Consider the following 8233-nt stretch of genomic DNA (forward strand, 5'->3'; position numbering starts at 1 on the left):
TTTTCGTAGACGCTTAAGATATGAAATTGCGTCCAACTACTGGAAACATGTTCTTTTGCACATTAGTTAGTCACTTACTTGAAATATAATCCCGAAACATGTAATTAATTAGCAAGCGCCATCAAAAAAAGAAACACGTCAAGCCTTTTGACGTTTGAATTTTGACGACCCATTCCAATCGAAGGCTGAAGAAAACCGAGCGAGAAGCGAAGGCAAATAAAGAACAAAGGGTGGCCACCAACACCACCAGCAGCGCCTGTTGGAGTGAGCCAGTGATGCCGGGAAACTTTCGGTATAAATGCTACTTTTCGTATGTGTTCGCTTAAAATTTCATCAATTTTTGCAGCACTAAGCAGACCAAAAAGAGCGTTGGAAGAAAAAAGAACTAAGCTGAAAATAAAAAAATGGGCGTGGCCCAATGCACTCGACTGATTAGAATGCATTTGAGAAATATTTTTTTAAATGCTTGTAAAAGGAATAGAATAACTATAAGTAAAAGTGAAAATAAACAGAAATGTTCACAAAAAGTTGCTCTACTCGTTGGTGTTCTTGGTTTTAGTAAATTTCAAGGAACACTCCATATTATCCAGCATCATTCAAATATGACCGCTTTTTAGGCTTGAAATGGGTGTATTTCCCCTAAAAGGAATTTTGTCAAAATATTGAAAGCAACGCAAAATTTATATCTTCGAACGAAAAATCATGGGAATAATGGAATTTCTCACGTTAAGACTGCAAATTGAATGATTTTCGCAAACAAAAACTCATTTAAACTTTTGACTTTGAGGTATGACACAGTACAATATATTTCACGATCAACATTATCTAAGCAACAATCAACTTCTGGACGTGTCCAACCTGAGGGGCACCATAGGCCGACCACGGGTTAGCCGAGATGTACTTGGTCGCGGGGACCGCTCCCAGGTAGTTGTTGTATCCGTACCCGTACGACGTCAGTGGCAGACCCCACGGGTTGACCTTGGCAGAGACAACGTTGACGACCGTCTTTCCCTGAGGGTACCATCCGTTGTAGCTGTTGTACGCTGGCCAAGCAGTGGACAGCTGGTTGACTCCGTATGGGTAGGCATGGTGGTTGTTCCAGGAGTTGAGACCGTTCCAGCCGTTCCAGGAATCTACACCGTAGCTAGTCACTGGCCACGACATTGGGACATGTCCTGCCTGGGCAGCAACTGCCATGACAGAGACAAATAGGACGGTGAAGGCCTGTAGATGTAAATATTAATACAATTTGTTCAAAGTTAGCTGTTGTTGAGCTTACGTTCATTGTTTCTTGGTTGGTTGAGCTGTTGACTTGGTAGAAGAGCTGTTGACGAACTATGTTGACAAGAGTTTCAAGAAGTCATTTTATACCATTTTTGGTCACTCCAAATAGTAAGTTTGATTCAACAATCTAAACTAGGTCAAACCAATCGTCTTCCCGGAAGTGATTGTATAGAATCAAAAGTGAAAATTGGTGTGATGACCTTTAGCCAAACGGTACAAATACTGGAGTCAACACGTCGTCTAGTACAGTTCACTCCGGTAGCTCCTTTCTTGACAGTAAATCGAGTTTGTCCGAGACTTAACCAACCGTGAAACAATGAACGTAAGTTCAACAACAGCTAACTTTAAACAAATTGTATTAATATTTATTTCTTTTAGGCCTTCATCGCTCTGTTCGTCACTATCATGGCAGTTGCTGCGCAGGCAGGACATGCCCCAACGTCGTGGCCAGTGACTAGCAACGGTGTAGATTCCTGGAACGGTATCAACACCTGGAACGGCCTCAACTCCTGGAACAACCTCCAAGCCTACCCATACGGAGTCAACCAGCTGTCCACTGATTGGCCAGCGTACAACAGCTTCAACGGATGGTACCCCCAGGGAAAGACCGTCATCCAAGCCAACGTGGCCTCTGCCAAGGTCAACCCATGGGGTCTGCCACTGACGACGTACGGCTACGGATACAACAACTACCTGGGAGTGGTCCCCGCGACCAAGTACATCTCGGCTAACCCGTGGTCGACCTACGGTGCTCCCCAAGTCGAACATGTCCAGAAGTTGATTGTTGCCTAAGCGTTGTCAATAAAAGTTCACCGAACGTTCTGTGATATCCAATAACTGTATTCCCCGCACTTCCTGAAGTCACTCCCTGAGCACGCAACTCTCACTTAATCAATTAGCTCGTTCGTCCACCGTCGAGGGTCCGAACTTCATCAGCTGTCGATTGACCATCAGCGTTGTCAGAATCACCCCAGAGGCGCCGTCACTCGCACCCGTCCCAGTCCAAAATATTTCCGTCATTAGGGCTATTAAACCTTTGCGTGGTGAACAATAAACTACCCCAGAACTCGACTCCAAAACCGTACGATCGCCTGACGCTTGATGCCCGCAAAGACGTCAGCAGAAGGATCGCGAAGATCGGTGACTTTTGATGAACTTGAATTACGGCTGATGTTGTCCACCAAGTCGTCTGAACAGTCGTATAGCAGCAGCAGAGTATCCAACCTTTTGCGCCTCCCCCCTCTGGCTAGGAGACTTCAACAACAAATTATTATCGTTTGACGTGACATCGTCTTTCGTGCTCTTTTATGCCACATGAAGCACCTTTTTAGTGCTGATGCTGCTGCTGCTGCTAAAACATGAATGAATTTTGCAGTCTAAAGAGCACAGCTGCAACCGACGAGCGACCGACCGGACGGTTGATTGATACTGGTGAAGAAATTAGAACTTTAATATTTAATTGAACGGCGTTGTCGTGTGACCTTTGGACGGGAGGCCGCAACAATAAGTTCAATTTGGCCGGGCCTGCAAAATGCAAGCGCGGTGTGCCAAAATGTGACGAGGTTCCCACAATTTGTCATAAATCTAGTGGTCGAGAGCGCCATCATGCGATCCCGATTCCCGGCTCCAGTTGTTAGAGTTGTTAGTGTCGTAAGTTTTCGAAAAGGTGACCTGTTTAGGATATTGCATGCATTCGGTTTGATTTAGCAAGGAAATGTTTTTTTTTTTCAGGTCATGCCACGATGCAATTTGAATCTTTTGTGGAAAAATAAGGCCGTTGCAAATATTCTTCAAAATTGGTCTGAAAATCAGGGGGCAAAAAAATATTTTTCCAAAAAACTTCAAAATTTTCATGAAAATAGTTGTCTAATCAACTGCAAACAATCTAAAATGCATTTTTCTGCATTGATAATCATGTTAAGCATGTTTGGGCTTGTTTAAAAATGTTTTGAATTTCTATGAAATTCCAATGAACAGCACCGCAAAAAAAATGTTTTTCGCAAAAAATAAAATTTTCGTGAATACTTAGATATTTTGGAAACTAATGATGGCAAAACAACTGGACAGGTGTATAATGCATTTTAAAACACTTTTTTCATTAAAATGTTGAAACCATGGCTCGTAATTTCAATTTTTATACTTTTTTTTTATTTTTTTGCCCCCCCCCCCTCGACTTTGGTCAGAGTCGAGGGACATAAACTTTGAAAAATATTTGCAACGCCCTGAAATACAAATAAAAATTTAAATTAAAAAAATGATATGAGCGAATGATCTTAAAATTATGACCTAAATCCCGATTTCATTGAGTAAACCATAAAAAAAATAAGTGAAATGACCATAGATTCTTTTTTTAAACTCCTGTCTTTTGAAAGGACCGTTTGAAGATGGCATGATTTTTGTAATAAATATAATTTATTGAATCTCAAAAAAAAAAAAAAAAATAGTATTAAATTTAGTGCTAAGAATTGAAAATGCAATTTCAATTATATAAATGTTTATAAAAATTAATTCCATAAGTAAATGATTTGCTAAACAAAATGAAAAAAAGCAAAACTTTACATTGTTCAACTGATTGCACATTATGTATTACCGGAATACAAATTTGAGTATTTCAAATTGCATCATTTGTAAATTATTATCAAAAATCTACTAAATAGTTTAGAGATTTTGGAAAAATAAATAAATCCTTTTGTCCGATTAAACTTTAGCGTTTATAGACTTTATTGATTTAATCAGAATGTAGAAAAGAGTTCACAGAATATTTTCTCCAAATAAAATATCATATATAAAATTAAAAGCAATTTTTCCAGCATCCAAGATTAAAGTTTGGATGCCATCCAATTACTCGAATGTTTAGGTTACAGTAGAAATCGTAACAAAGAGACCACCAAGACCTATGGTTTTCAAGGGCATCTTCTCTTTTTCAGTTTTTTTTAATCAAATAATTTATAAAAGTCCAATGTGAAATAACTTGTAATATAACAAGAAACAAGAAAAACTTTTCAACCTAAAGAAAAGAGGGAAATGAGCGAACAAAAATGAGCGGCTCCTTAACACTGGAACGCCCAACGCATTTCCAACTTACACGGACGCCCAAGCCTCCCAAAAAAGGTGGAACGGTATCTTCAACTCGCTGGTTCTCGGGCATTACTCAACCAATCGTCATGATTCTTGTTTCCAGTGATTTGTAAGAATGTCTAAATGATCCTAAAATTTAACAGAATTTGAATTGAACAAATATGTAATTTCTGCGACCGAAAACATCGTTCCACCTTTTTTTGAAACGACTGCCTCCGCGGATTTTTTGGCGAATTTTTTTTTACACGCAAAAACAAAAGTTGGAACGATATTTTTGATCGCAAAAATTACACATTTGATCAAATTAAGTTCTGCAAAGTTCTAGAATCATCTAGACATCCTAACAAATCACAGGAAAGAAGAATCATCTTGATTGGTTGAGTTATGCCTGAGAACCATTGAGTTGAAGTTACCGTTCCAACTTTTTAGGAGCCTTGGGCGTTGGAATGTTAAAAAAGAGCGATATTGCCCACCTCTAGTTATCTTGATATTGAGCATGAGCATGAGCATGATAGACCCCCATGGGATCTTGAAAATTATTTATGTTAATATTTAATCTGTATATTTTAAAGGTGTTTGCTGATCGGTTTGGTGTCTTCGTCTAAGTTGTAGGTATTTATGAGGACTAATCAGAAAAATCACACTGAAAAAAAAAAACAAATTCCCCAAAATCCGCATTTTTTATTTTTTGTAATTTTTTATATGGTTTAGAGAACAAAAAACCGCAACATTTAAGCCATATAAAAGTATGGACGAAAAAGTTTTCGGTGAGTTGTATTTTGGAGTTGTTTTTTGGAAAAATAGAAATATTATTCAAAATTTTTGTTTGACTACAGTTTTTAATGTTAAGTCATATTGGCAATCGAAAAGAACCTAACAGATTTTTTGATCAAGTGCAATGTTTTAAGATATAGCGACTTAAAGTTTATTTTTTGATATTTGAAAATAGTGTCTTGGATTTTCCATTCCTGAAAATATTTTTTTTTCGAGAAATTCTAAACTTTTTGCCCAAGAGACATTGAAGATTGAACCTATGGTTGCTGAAATACAGTACAGCGAATAAAAAAAAAGAAACAAGAAAATTGAAAATTTTTAAGTCTCATCTAATCAGCTTTATTCTTTCTAGTACTAATATCTCAGAAAAAATGATCCTATTTAATAAAACATTTGTAAAATTTTCTGATCTCTTCGAAAAAAAATATTTTTGAAATTTAGGACTCAACTCTAACATTTCAAAATGGCGTAATATTGAAAATTGGACCTTTTTGAAATGTAAGGTCCCTGCATAACTTTCTAAAACTTGGGTACGATTGGTTGTGTTAGAAGTTTGCGCATTGCATTTCAATTTTATATGGTACCTTTTTTTCACATACAGATTAAAAAAAATAAAATATAAAAATATAAAGAAAGCATTCGAGTTAGATTACACGACATGTTAACTTTTCTTCTAACTTAATTTTTCTAACTTCACTTTTCTAAATTGTTGATCAAAAACTAGTCTTAAACACAATAATAAACAATTTATTGATTTTTAGCAAGCAGAAATGTTTGAAAAATGTATGTTAACAAAAACGGAATGGCACTGTATCAATGATTGTACCTTTAAGAATTCCCGAGCTTCATTTCATTAAAGCGGCCAGACCTACTGCGTTGCGTTAACGAACCGAGAGGATTTTGTGAAGGGATAACATTTCACTGAATCTTAAGGGGAGGAAGGATGCGTAGAAATACCATACTAAACGATCTGAACAATTTTTCAATTTTTATTTTACTTCTTCTAAAACTTTCCCGAATAGTGCTTCTTTATCCCGGCAAAAGATAAAAAATACTCAAATTTGGTCCAAAATGCTAACACCATGGTTTAGATCAGTTTTGAAGGTGCTGTTTTTTTAGTAACCCAATTACGGGAAATTTGAAGTGAATTTTCTCAATTTTAATACTATTCTTCTAGTTTTAAATTTGGTGGAAAATAAAAATTAAAAAGACTCCATAGTGTTTGATACGTTATGTCCACGCAACGCCCCCAAGAATGTCGAAACTTTTCTTCCTTCAAAAATAGTGTTCTTTATTCATTTGCTCTTGAAAGTACTTTACCCCGTCTATTCATAAGCTGGAGTGAATTAATTCTTCACGAACATGGTGGAAAGCTTTTGCATCTATAGACACAATTCGCTATGCCATCGCTAATTTGTGCACACTATCCATAGATCAATGTCATTCATCGCCTGCTGCGAAAAAACGAACCGATAGTCGATGAACGCTATTAAGTCATTGACTATCATTTAGCACATATTCTAGCGAGTAGTTGATGTTACTGCACGCCGACTATCGGACATTAGTGCAAATATTTTACGATGCAATTATATTTTATCACACGGAAGTCTTCTTCAAAGATGTTTTTGATGGAAAATAAAATTACTACAAATCTCATAAATTTTTGACAAAGGTTTTTTTTCAAAATGATTCAGAGTTTGTGAAGAAATTTAACAAAGCTTTTTTCAATTATGTAACTTAATTTTATATAAAATATAAGGAGAATTTTGTATAAACAAACCCAAAAAAGAAGATTCTACATTGAAAAATAGTAGAATTCATACTTTTCGTGTGATTACATCTCCTAATGTGTCACCAACAAGCCAGCCAGAGGATCTGCAACAATGTTGCAAATCTGTTATATAAATAAATCGACATTCAAACGCCATCCGAGGAATACAAACCGTAGCTAATCTCCTGTTCGGTAGCGGTGAACTATAGTAAATATTTGCGGTTTCAGAAGTACATCAATCGGTGAATCGACGGATACTACCCAGTGGAAGTTTGAAGGGAAGATTCACTTTTAAACCTGTGAGTGTGAACGTGCACGTGTAGATTCGCGGTCGGGAGGCTTGATTTATGGCCAAATCTTGAAGGTAATCTCGCTCGCTTAGTAAGCTGGCTGGATATGCTGTGATGATGATTAATTTCGATGGTCGCCTGCGACTACAGTCTACTGCTACTAATGTGGCGACGGGGAGGGAGTGCGTGATGTTTATGCTGATCGTCATCCTAGGAGTCATATTATAAGGTTAATCGGGTGTGGAACGATTTGGGGTGCGGGGAGTACACTCCGGCAGAGGATACGTCCCATTGATTGGTTTGACTTGAAAGTGGAACGACGAACCCCACGCAGCGCAGTTTCGCGTGAGATTTTGATTGATTGCAGCCGTTAAATTGATTGTGGTGGTGGTCGATGGAACTGCAACATTGTTGCGACTAATTAGTGGATGGGATGATGGGAAAGAATACACTCGTGTTTTAATAAAACTGTGTGTTTGGAGAAGGTTTTACACTCAAACCCCGATGGTTTGACACCAACTGTTGTCAAACGAACGGGGTCACTTTTTAGTTTGACACCACTTTTACACGGAGTTCACACTCACTATCAAACGTTTGTGTTGATAGTGTGCGTGAGCGCCGTGTAAAAAGTGACAGTTCGTCACTAATAGTTTGACTATGACCAACCAACGGGATACAAACTAAAAAAATGTCAAACGAAAAAGTGACCAGCCACCGGGGGTTGAGTGTAGTTGTACAGAAAACATTAAATTTAAATAAAATAGTAAAAGAGTCAACCAACAAACATGGCCATTTTGGTCCTTTTGGTCATTTTGGTCATTTAGGTTATTTGGGTTATTTTGGCTTTTGGTCATTTTGGTCATTTTAGCAATTTTGATCATTTTGGTCATTTTAGCAATTTTGGTCATTTTGGTCATTTTGGTCATTTAGGTCACTTTGGTCATTTTGGTCACTTTAGTCACTTTGGTAATTTTGGTCATTTCGGACACTTTGGTCGTTTTGGTCATTTTGGCCATTTAGGTCATTTTGGTCGTTT

The sequence above is a fragment of the Culex quinquefasciatus genome, chromosome 3 (assembly GCF_015732765.1).
Source record: "Culex quinquefasciatus strain JHB chromosome 3, VPISU_Cqui_1.0_pri_paternal, whole genome shotgun sequence".
NCBI lineage: Eukaryota > Metazoa > Arthropoda > Insecta > Diptera > Culicidae > Culex > Culex quinquefasciatus.